This window comes from Crocuta crocuta, unplaced genomic scaffold (genome assembly GCF_008692635.1).
Source record: "Crocuta crocuta isolate KB4526 unplaced genomic scaffold, BGI_CrCroc_1.0 scaffold223, whole genome shotgun sequence".
In the NCBI taxonomy this organism is placed as follows: Eukaryota; Metazoa; Chordata; class Mammalia; order Carnivora; family Hyaenidae; genus Crocuta; species Crocuta crocuta.
In genome coordinates, this window is record NW_027529426.1 from 2,666,513 (window position 1) to 2,679,351 (window position 12,839).

Sequence of the window (12,839 nt, forward strand, 5' to 3'; positions counted from 1 at the left end):
CTTTCTCACTGCCTCTCCCCTGTTCTCTTTCTCTCTCTCAAAATAAATAAATAAACTTAAAAAAAAAAAAAAAGACAAAAGGGAGATGCATAGAGTTGTGTGTGTCAGTGGGGGTGGGTGGGGGTTAGGAAATTTTCCTAGAGAAGGCAGCATTTGGGATGAGGTCTGCTCTAACCAGTGGCACCATGACCTGAGACAGAAAATGCCAGGTTGAGAGAATATAATACACAAAGGTACAGAGAGTGAGAAAGTATCTTCTAGAGGAAAGAAGTTATTTACTGTTTTAGATGGACTGTCGTCTACAGTAGTAAGACAATAATAGGACGGGAGATAAAACTATAACATCATAAATATTTTTGCTTTTTTCTCTTTCTTTTTTAAGTATTTATTTAATCTCTGTACTCAACATGGTGTTCGAACTCATGACCCCGGGATCAAGAGTCACACACTTCTCCAACTGAACCAGCCAGATGCCCCAAGATCATAAATATTTTTGACTGATTCACATTTCAACTTCTAAAAGTTTTCAAATATAGGAAAAAAAAGTAGAATGAATGCTACTGTTAACATTCATAGAGCCTCCATCTAAATTCAATAATTATTAACATTCTTCCATGTGTACTTACCTGCACAAATTTTGTTATAATTTCTTTTGCTGAACCATTTAAGCATATATTACAGATATCATGACATTTTACCCCAAAATACTTTAGCATGCATCTCTAAGAAATAAGGAAGCTGGCTTATGTAAACAATACCATTGTGATACCTAATAAAATTAAGTCATCCCCAAATATCATTTAATGTCAGTCCATAGTCAGATTTCCCAGATTTATCCCCCAAACTAAGACATTAAGACTTTTAGGCTTTGGAGCATTGAGAGGATTATGGTACTTCCCCCCTACCCCGTCTATCACCAGTGTGGTTCAAAATAAAAACAATACTGAATATCCATAATAAATGTAAGTCCAAATAGATTCAGATTCCTCCCCCATCAGGATGGTGACTTTGATGTTAGTTTTGAAATGTCAAGTGATCGCATTTTTTAATAACTCAGCATATACCTACTTGCCTCGAGTAGACCAGCACTAGACTCACAGAATTCAGTAGAGCTACAGTGACATGTTGTTTTGGGTTGAGCCCAATGTCGAAACTTCACAGATATGAAATGACATCTTTAACGGTTCTATGTAGACATGAGAAGTGATTTTTGGTTCCGTTGTATAGATAAGCCTTTGGGACACTCAGTTCCAATCCCTGTGGATAATTTCACAGTGAGTTTCACAATGTTTCTAGAAGGCAAAAAGTCAGTTAGGACTGTGGGTGGGATTGTGGTATGAATACCTGACATTTGTGGTGGGAAACTCTTACCTGCAAGTGGGAAGAGATTTGGGAAGCAGAAGATGCAGAACCTTGTTAGTGTGCTACTTTAGCCAGGAGCGCCTGGTTCTGCCATGGGGCACTTGGCCTTCTCCTTTGTCCGTGGCCCACCCCGAGTCACAGACACCAATGGCTGGGCAAATGTCTAGAATTGCCGCAGGTATTGGGGTGGGTGTGAAAATGGCCACCTGCCAGGGCTGCAACTTCTATGACTTCCACTGTACAAGCTGGCAGCCACTGGAGCTCCTGTGAGGGAGGAGACGGGTATTGGAGAAAGTCTTCCTGCAAATGGGCCCCCTCTGATGTTACACTTTGGATGTGGAGCTCCTCGGGGGATCACTTCTTTCCACCTCACTTGCAGGTACATGGTGAGTGCTACTTTAATTGGTTGCATTTAGCCTTGTAGTGGATGCCAGCCCACCCTGCCTCTTCTGCGAGAACCTCATTTCTCCCTCTATTTGGACTTTGATGCAGTTCCATTGACCCACTTGGAAGAGATTCAGTATGTAGTGCCTGCTTGTTTTTCCTTCTGCCCTTAATTTGGTTTGCCTTTTATTGTCTTCCAACTGAATGGATTCTTTCTCTTTCTTTTAAGGGAAAGGAACCTAAGAAAAACAATGCTTGTGGTGGTGACTGTTAAGGATAATTGCTGTTTCATGTTAATGTACGTGTTAAAACGAGTAGATAGGGAATTGCTAAATTCACCAACCTGTTTCTCCCAAGTCTAGGCCTTTTAAGCATATTTGTTGCTGAAATGAAGATGTAGCCATGCAGAGCAGAAATGTCCAAATGTACAGTTTTTAAGTGCAATAGTATTTAAAATTTTATTTCCATCAGCAAGAATCATGATAAAATTCTTAGAAATTATAGAAAAGTGGAAAGGAGAAGCCCAGAGATAACCAACATTAACACTCTGTGAATTTATGTCTCGCTATTTTAATCTATGTGTTACATCTCTCTAAGTGGGCAGACTTTCACTACAACTGTCTAGAACCTTTTGCTGCTCAGAAGTGTGGTCCGTAGATTCAGCAGCATCAACATCTCTCCGGAGCTTGTTAGAAATTTGGAATCTTGGGCTCTACCCAGACATTCTGAATCATAATTTGTATTGAAACAATGTTACATATACATTTAAATTTGGAAGCTCTAGAACACGGTGTACCCAGGGCCACAAGTGAAGTGGATATGGCACAAAAAACCAAGACCTGTACTCTCTGTTCATCACATTTCCCCTCTGTCATGCTTTCCTAAAATAATTTTCCTCCTCAGGATGTGATAAAGATAAAAATGAGGTCAATTTTTTTTTTTTTAGCAAGGCATAGCAACCCTGTTGAGAAACCCAGCCGTCTCCCGCATAAACATTTTCATTCAGTGAACATTAAGTGCCTACTTTGTATCATGTGAGCCCTCAGCCGTCACAGACCCTCAGTTGAGGCACGCATTACCATAGTAGGAGCATACAGGGAGCGCGGAGGATTGAGTGGTTGGTTCTGCAGGGATGGAAATCACAAAGAAAAATGGCCTCTGAGCTGAGTCTTGAAATGTAAATCAGTGAACATGAGTTATGAATATTGCTAGGCTCTAGAGAGAGCACAGAGTTGGATGAAACGACTCTCTTCCTTCAAGGATCACACGCTTGATTTAAGGTCAGGGGACAGTGTTTAAAGCTATAACTAACAATAGGAAGCACCTAGGTATTAGGGTAGAGCTAGAAGACTGAGTCTGAATGTCAGTGTTAACAACTCCATGACCTTGGACAAATGGTCTCACCTGAACACCCATTTCTTCTGTAAAGTTGGGATAAAATAATACAAATTATTGCATAGACTTACAGTGATTTTTAAATGAGATAACATAGTGGAGCACTTACCAACAGTGCGTATAGAATTGACACTTCATGACAAAGATATTTAAAAAGCGCCAAGTGAGTGCCATAGACAGAAATATTGCAGAAGAACAGAGGAGAGGCCGTTTCTGCCTGGAATATGAGAGACTGTGGCCAATGCGACCTTGAGGGTGTGAACGAGGAACAGTGGGTTTGAAGGATGGGCTATGGGATCCAAAGTGAAAGACGAAGTTGCAGTTTTGAGACTGGCTAGACTAAGAAAAGGGGTCACAGAAATGGGGGATCAAGATTGGTGGGGAGAATTCTGTTTCAAACCCATTGAACTTGAGGCAGCTGCTGAGAGCTGTGGTTCGGGGGTGTATGTTTGAGTCCCTCGACTGTCACTCAGACACGCCGTGCTCTGGGCTTGACCAGGCTGGGGATGACGTGAAGTACTCAGCCTTCCCTGCTCCGGTGTTTGGTCAGTGTGAGGCTCGCAGAAAGACTCTTTCTGGCTCAGCGGAAATGGCCACGCCCACAAAGGGGTTCTTACCAGGATGGGAAACAAGGCACAATTTTTAAACTTGAGACTTCCGTCTTCAAAATGAGTGGAGGAGGACTGAACTTCTATGTTGCTAATTTTTACCTTTTGTCATCCTCTTCCTTGGATTTCTTTTTCCTTTTCAATCGTCTTGCTCCCAAATAATGACCATTAATTAATTGCTACAGAAGAGAAATTAATTGGAAAAAAGTTTTTTGAAAGACTAAATGCTCTAACTCCAATGGACTGTATTCCTGTCTGTGTCATTTTCCTTTCAGCCGTGAACCCCTTTGTGGTCTCTCATTATACAGAGTACATACAGCCTACAAGTGATCATGGTTACTGGTTTTTATGCCTGCCATGTAAAATGCTAACATTTTGCCAAATTTGCTTTATTTCTGTCTCTGTATCTGTCTCTCTGTCTATACAAATACTTTAAATAATTTTTGCTGATCAATAAATAAATAATTTTTGCTGAACCATTTGAGTTAGTTGTAGAGATCATGATCTTTTAGTTCTAAATACTTTTTTTTTAATATTTTTTTTTAAATTTATTTCTAGGAGAGAGAGAGACAGCGTGAGCAGGGGAGGGTCATAGAGAGAGGGAGTCACAGACTGAAACAGGCTCCAGGCTCTGAGCTCGCAGTCAGCACAGAGCCCGATGCGGGGCTCGAACCCATGAACCGCGAGATCATGACCTCGCGGATAAGCGAAAGTTGGACGCTTAACCGACTAAGCCACCCAGGCGCCCCTAGTTCTAAATACTTTAACATGTACCTACCAAGTCTAAGAATACTCTTCCACATAACCCATTATACGATTATCACCAAGAAATATTATCTAATGCATAGATAATATTTGAATATTTATTTAACTTTTCCCAGTTATTTCAATAAATAATGTCTTTTATAACTATTCCTTTTCTCATCCAAGATTCATCAACAATCATTCATTCAGTTTTATATCTTTAGTTTCCTTTGATCTAGAGCAGTCACCCTGCTTTTGTTTTTATCATTCATGGCACTGATATCTTGTAAGATTTCAAGACAGTTGTCTAGTGGAAAGTACCACAATCTGGAGTTGATTGTTACTGTGTGATTAGATATAGATTAAGCATTTTGACAGACATATGACATAGTGATTGTCATTTGACAAACAATGACATTCAGTTGTCCTATAATTGATTATGCCAGCCCTCACTTGGGTAAAGTGGTCTGCCAGATTTCTCCATTATAAAGATACCTTTTCCCATATGTAAGTGATAAGTAGTAATGTATGGGGTGATCCTTGGAGACTGTGAGTATGCTGAGCCACAAGACTTTCCCTAGTGGTTTTAGCATCCGTTACTGATCCTTGACTGACTCAGTTATTGCTTGGGTGGTTGCAAAGTGAGATTTTCTGTTTCTGCTGTTTCTTTGGTGTTTTATTAGTGGCATTCTTTGTAAAGAAGAGCTTCCTGCAATCCCTTATTTCATGAGTGTCTATGGATTTATGGTTCCTTTTTTTATTCAGTGTGCTCTAAGTCACCCATATCATTCTTTTTTGTTGTTGTTGCTGTTTAAACTGTGCCATATTTGGCCAGTGGGAGACCCTGTGACACAACTCCTGTGTCCTTTCATCAGGTCTGTGTTAATATTTGAACATCTCCTTGGTTTCTTGCATAGTAAGATGTTCCAGGCAGTTTTGTACTTTCTTTGCCCCAGGCCTGGACCCCACTATTTCTGGAATGAACTAAGGTATTTAGAAGCCAAGATCTGGGTGTTCAAACTTTCTTTAAAAAATGGATTTGATCTATACAAAGTTAAACGTCAACAATCATTTGTTTAAGCTCTCCCATCCTCCAGCTTCTGTTAACATATTCCCATGGAGCCACGGGTTGTTTATAAGTTAGAAGGAAAGAACCAGCTGGGAGGAGGAGACCATCGAAAGTGAAGGTTTTGGGCTTTGGACCAGAGGTGGCACAGAGTGAGGCAAAGAAGGAAGTTAGATGGTGCCAAAGAGCAATTTAAATTACGTTGGAATTCTGCCCAGGGAGCAACTAGAGAGCCCGAGGATATAATCCCTGCTTGTCTTCCAGGTAGACTCTGAAAATTGGTTGCCCTTTTTTTTTTTATATCTGATGATGCCAAGAGGGTGTGTTCCCCTGAGCTATACATGTGCTAATTCTTAGAGCGATTTAAGAAATAGAGTTTTGAGAGTTCCAAAGTGCTCTATATTTTCAGGGTCAACGTGTGGTATGTGTAGATGTAGATGGATGTATATTTCAGCATGTCCTTTAAAAATTAAAAATTATACTTTTTATTTTGAATCCTCACAATTGAATATAATGTCTGACTTGCTGATTATAGTATTTGGTTGCCAAAAAAATAATATCTGGTTGCAAATTGTTGAAGGTGCATATGTGCAGCATTCTGGGCAGCAACTTGTGAGAACTCAAAAGCCAAGAATTTCTGTTATTTTTCAAAGCAATCAGCATGTATTTGATAAAGTGATAGAGCCTCCGAGGGGTATCTTGAATTGACTGATTTTTTGGAACTCCATAGTCCTCCAGGGTCTCTTTTTATACATAAAAGCAAAATGAAAATGCTCTTTTGCCTTTTCTGTTCTTTAAAACAAAACATGAAGCCAGTAGCGTTTATTTCTGTTTGATAGGGAACCTATGAAAATGCTTAAAAATACAAAAGCAAATTTGAAACATACGGGTTTTGTTTTTGTTTGGTTTTCATCGAAGTCAGCATGTTTGGAAGTGAAAAAAACAAAACAAAAATACAAAGACTACTACATGTATATTTCCTCCAGCAGGAATATGGTTATTATTCACTTGGGTACACTGAATATTACAGATGCTTTGTTATTTTATGAAACAAAACCACACCCACACATCCACAACCACTGACTTTTAATTCCCAGTACGTTCTTGAGAACGGAGTGTCCTATTAAAGCAATTGCTCTAAATAGTGACTGGATGCACAGTACCCCAAGAAGGTTAAACTGAAAATGAAAAAGAGCACAGTATTTAAATATGTTTCTAGCCAGGCATAGGCGAGTGAATTTATGTGTGTTGTGGCCAGATTGTACTAACTTGTCCTCTGACTCCTGAGTAGCCTCACCATTCAGTTCTTTTTGTGATGTCAGTGTCTGAGATCAAACTCAGGACTAAGGAGTCACCAGTTTTGGCAAATGGACAATTTTCAAAGTCAAGTTTCATTGTTATTGGGAAGATGTTAATATAACTGAGTCCTTTTGGAAGTCATAAAGATCAATCTCTCTCTCGTCTTACTTTCTATTTAAAACTCCCCCAAGTGGAGCATTTATTCCTACGCCCAAATCCATTGCCCCTTGTATTTCTTTAATCTTGATTTTGTTTGAAAGGAGCTTTATCCAGAACACAATTTCTTCATTCAGAATGAAATTTCTATCAGACATTAAGACAGCTTGTATACAGTTACATAATTAAAAAAATCTTCTTTCATCTGGATTTTACTAAATCCATGACAGTTTTAGCTAGTAAAAGCAAATTATATTTTGGCCTCTATAATGGATTTATATACTTTGAACGTCCCTGTTGGGACTGTGTTTGCCTTGAATTATGAGATAGAAAATACTTTCAAGGGCACAGGCATGAGACTGGATCTGTTAATGCTTGTGAAGGAAGCATCTGGTGTCTGAGTTCTCGGACTGGCGTTTATTGGCTGGATTCACATGTGAACTTATAGTTGGAATAAAAAGGTTTTTCCCATCAATGCCTTAGTTCTATTTTTTTAACCTAAAATTTTTTTTTAATGTTTATTTATTTTTGAGAGAGAGCGACAGAGACAGAGCGTGAGTGAGGGAGGGGCAGAGAGAGGGAGATGCAGAATCCAAAGCAGGCTGCAGGCTCTGAGCTGCCCAGCGCAGGGCTTGAACCCACAAACTGTGAGATCATGACCTGAGCTGAGGTTGGCACTTAACCAACTGAGCCACCAAGGTGCCCCTTAACTTTTTTTTAAGAAAAAAAATTTTAAGTTTATTTAGGAAAAGAGAGCATGCACGTGTGCAGGGAGTGGGGGAGAGGGGAGAGAGAGAATCCTAAGCAGGCTCTGCACTATCCACACAGAGCCCAATGCAGGGATGGAACTCACAAATTGTGAGACCATGACCTCAAGAGTCAAATACTTCACCGATTGAACCACCCAGCTGCCCCCTCAGTTCTAGTTTTATATAGTATCTTGTTATTTGTAATGATAAAAGTGGATGTGGTTATGTGAAAAATTTGAGTACCACAAGAAAACGCAAAGAAACTAAAAATTATTCTATCCTAATTTCATTGTCTCTACTTAGCAGCTATACAAATGTTAACTTTTTTCCCTCCTTTTTTCTAGCTATAGATACTTTTAAACAAAATTGGGACTGTATTGAACATATTGTTTTATAGTCTGCATTTCCAATGAACACTGATTAAAAACATTTTCCCATTTTATTAAGTGTTTTACAGATTTAGAAGAAACTGTTGGGGTGCCTGGGTGGCTCAATCAGTTAAGTGTCTGACTTCAGCTCAGGTCATGATCTTGTGGTCTGCGAGTTTGAGCCTCGCATCGGGCTCTGTGCTAATGGCTCAGAGCCTGGAGCCTGCTTCAGATTCTGTGTCTCCCTCTCTCTATGGCCCTCCCCTGCTCACACTCTTTCTCTCTCTCTCTCACTCTCAAAAATAAGTAAACATTAAAAAAAAATTAAAAGAAAAAAACTGTTTACCCATCATTGGGTACTTATATCTTTATAATTTCTTAAGATAACATTACTTATCATAGAAAAACTTATTTATATATACACATATATACTTTTTATGTATATCTTGCACTTTTAAAAGGATAAATGCAGTCTTTTTTCAACTTATTGGTTTCAAGGAATGAAAACTAATTCAGTTTGTCATTTCCAGTAATTACAGGTAAGCTCTCTTGTCTGCAAGGATCTGTCTTCATAACACTATCATCTTGATGTGTCCTCAGTGGTATGGTAGCACCTTATTTATCTAACAGCATTAGGGAACTTCTCATAAAGTTTTCATTTAACTGAAACTGACCTGTAAGTGTCTACACTTGAAAATTATAAACATTGGAAATGAGAATCTTTCTAAAATTTTATTGCATATATTGCTGTATATGTAAAGCATATAAATATTGAAAAGATATGAAAATCACAATTTACCCCCTTCTGGTTCAAATCACAAGCATCTTTATAAACATTAGTTATGGTATACTGAGTTCTGCTAAAACAAGATACAGGTGTTTCTGAAAACCACCGTGCTATGCAAAACCATACAGTAAACCGCACTGCACTTATGGGACAAATCGGGTCAGGTACACAACAGTCAAAACCCGTTATCAGTGACACATGAAAAACACAAGGTAGGAACTGAATAAAAATTATAGTACAACATTACACATGTTAGGTGGCTAAGAAGTAAATACATAGTCATAGTCAATATGACACTTTATGTAGACGAAATCCTGATGTCTTCTTGCAGACAGAGGCCTTGGCAGGGATGCAGGTTGTGAGTTATTTGAAGTGGTGGAAGGAGGGATACCTCAAATCGGAAGGGAAGTTGGGGCACCCTTTGTGGATTGCTGTGGCCCATAACACACTGGTGGAAACTGGGACCGCTTGTTGATGTTGGAGGCATGGGCTTTGTGCATTCTGTGTGTCCTTTTGCAACTGTGTTCTGCCTGGGTGCAATCTTACGCTATTACCCAGAGTTTCCTGCGATGAAATCACGCATAAACAAATGTGAAATTTGAGTTATGCTCAAATTGTTCCCTAACATAGCCATTGTGGAACAAACACAAATGCTACAACAGAACCTGAGAAGTGACACAGTGCTGTCTAGGGGATGTCCTTCTGGTCTCCATCACTAATAGAGTTCATACGTGTAAAACACGAGAAGAAGCTGGCATCCCAGCGAACACTGTGTAAGTGTTGGCAGTAACAATGACAGTAATAGTAATGAAAGGTGCTTGTTGATATTTGTGGGATTCTGTCTGCTTTTCAGGTATGACTGCCTATTGTAGCAGTGATTCCTGGCTCCTTTTGATGACCTATTTCTCAATCCCTCGTGGCTTTTAAATGAGTTTATCGTGCTTAGAATGACACGTAGCATAAGGCCTAGAATGGGAGAGCCTGGGGAGGAGGGCGCTGACACTCAGTTATGGTTTCCCCGCGGCATCTGTTTTACTTACTCAGGCTTCTTAATCTTATGAGTTATTACTTATGTATTCATTTGTGAGATCGTTGGGGAAGTAACCTATGTTTCAAATGAGGATGTGATCGTACAGTTTTCAGACTCTCTGTTTGATAAGAAAAAAGTTCACACCGCTCACTTTCTCATTCCCACCTGCGATAGCGGAGTGTGCTTAAATGATTCCATGAGAAGGATGTTTACAAGTTGATGATTTTCTTTAGGTTGTTGCTGTTCTTTTGTGTTCACAGCTACCTCTGTGCTTGTGAGATGAGCTCATCTTCGGAAGGTGGGGCAGACAAGTGTGATTTTGGAAGATCTTCCCTCCCAAGTCACAGTATAATTAGAAGCCCAGATCCTCCCTCAGTTATTTTTTTAGGACTCCCCGAGAAGGACATTTTTACCGTGAATGGTTGCCAAGAAGACTTGCCGGATCCTCCTTAAGTGTCTTTAATAGGACGACAGATCGACATACCATCTTGATTTAGCAAGCCTTGTTAGTATTGTTCTGAAAGAAAAGTAGCTAATACAGCTCATCATTTAGATATTCCAGTGAAATCTGTATTGGAATTCTGCACAGAGACTCTGAATAGCAATAGGTGTCTTGATTCTTAATTTCTTATCTGACTTTGAATATTAACTTTTTGTTTCCGCACAATTTGTAGATATTTGGGCTGCTTGACCTCATTGCGTGATTGCTATGAATTAACAAGACTTTGTGGGAAAAGGGAACTTGCCTTTTGAGCTTTGTACCAAAGACCTGGGAAAAAAGTAAGTAATTTTCTAACTTTGTTTTAAAAAGATTCTTGTTATATGACTCTCAGGAAGTTAACTGTGGGTCTGTGGCTTTTTGACTTTCTTTCCTGGCTTTGTAAGTTTTATAAGCTCTTGTGGATTTGAAACATGGAGACCTTTGGGAAAAAAAAACTTCCAAGAGATTAGGACGACTTTCTGCGTTTTGCCTAGTCTTTTGGGTTTTGTTAACTGAATCCCTCAAGGTTGCGATAAACCTTTTATCAGGTGTGCAGTAGACAAATTAAACTTTAAAAGTAAAGCATTAGAATTCGATGTACCAGAAAAGTGAGTCTTGTTTTCTGAGCTTCAAGTATTTTAGGCTTTTAGATAGGCCCTTTGGTTCTGAATTTTTAGAATATGAATGAAATCCATTTGGTTCTTTTCTTGTCTGGAAAGGAAAACAAAATGCATAATCACTTGTTCAAGGAGTCCCTCATAGAGCTTGGTCTTGGAAGAATTGACATGCCTGTCAGTTTTATTGTTTTCTAGCTTTTTGAGGTACTCTGAGATATTCTAATTGAGACACCGTGTGAATGGTTTTTCTCTCTTTTAGACAAAATTGCTTGGGGCTATAAAGTTGTTTTATTCCCTGATCTTTTTGAACAAGTAAAATGGGCCTTGAAGATAATAAAGTCAGTCTGCTTTATTGTAGAATTTACCCACTGGAAGTATGAATGGCCCAAAAGAATGTAAGCAAAACAAAGCACATGCATGTACACACACATACAGGGATCTTTTTTCTGGCATGTTCCAGAAACCATATCATCAACAGTAGGAACCATTTGTCCATTAAATCACTACTTAGTAGCCTAAACTTTGTATGCCTTGTGTCCTGTGGCTCTTCTACATTTCTGAGAGTAGAAATGAGCGAGTTAAAATGTGTCTAAAACAAATCAAGATAGAAAAGAACTAGGCTCTAGAAGATCCATAGAAGTATTACTGTTATATTGTATGCATTATAAATTTACTTATAATTAAGCTGTGTATTATTACATAATAATTATAATAAGATCAGGGTCATTAATTATGAAGCCTTTTTGGGGTTAAATAAGGTATTTGCACTGAAAGAATATCATGCACACACATGCACAGTATACACACACCATGCATGTAATTTCCAAGAGCTGTCAGTATACATTCATTGAAAGGAAGGACTTTGAAAATTTTCTCCAAAAACAGTTTTTAATGTTACAGTGAAATATTTGCTATAGTGATATACTATTGTCAGTGGCATTTTAAAAAATGATAGCAATTTATTTATTTGAAAAATTTTTTGAAGAATTCGTTTTATTAATTAAAGGGGCAGCCAGTAAAATGATACAGCCAACTTAAGGAGCATTTGAGCAACAGAGGCTTATATGACCTGTCGTGAAGGCTTTTAAAAAGAATTCTAGAATAAGATGACTGGGTTAGATGCAAAATTGGCTAATGTCTTACAGGGCAATAAATAGTAACCTTTGGGGTTATCTTTTCTATGGAACAGAGATCATTTGTATTGTATTTATAATAGACAAGAATCATCTGTATTATCAGTTTTCAATAAATTAACATCTGCCTTTCCAAAATTGTAAAATATCTGAACCAATAGTAAATAATAACTAGTCCAAAAAAACTAGTAGTAAATAGTCCACAAAGGCACAGAATCCTAGTGAATAAGTTAATCCTTGAACACATTTGCTTCTATACTGTATTAGTACTGAAAAGACATCCGGTAATTCCTTTTGTCTATGTCTAAGGTTTTGGACAATGTTTGGATAAATATTCAAGTTGTGGGGGGAATTATTCTTAACATAATATAGTATATATTATTATTAGCTAATAATAATAATCATAGCAATTTCTTACCTTTACTGAGCACCAGCTGTGTCAGGCACATGCATTTTCTCATGGGCTTCATTTTGGTTGTATATAATATTCATGTATTAACCTTAACATAAAGGAAATTCTATGTGGGATAGTTATTACTCCATCTGGGAAGGTATTTGAAAGAGGATTATGTTGGAAGACATCAGCCTATCCACAGAAATGGAATGGAAAGGGCAAATCTCTGGGCTTCAGGATCCAGATATTTGAAGTTTAAATTGGAA

At 38.4% G+C, this 12,839-nt stretch overlaps 1 protein-coding gene across 6 annotated transcripts in view; it reads left to right on the forward strand.

The window, feature by feature from the left end:
• The window catches only part of APBB2 (amyloid beta precursor protein binding family B member 2), a 375,901-nt gene that overhangs the window by 103,498 nt on the left and 259,564 nt on the right, over nt 1-12,839 (forward strand). For all 6 annotated transcript variants that reach the window (XM_077758890.1, XM_077758894.1, XM_077758895.1 and 3 more), the window contains exon 3: nt 10,623-10,728. The gene's annotated coding sequence lies outside the window, so the exon portion shown is untranslated. The remainder of the gene's footprint in view (nt 1-10,622; nt 10,729-12,839) is intronic.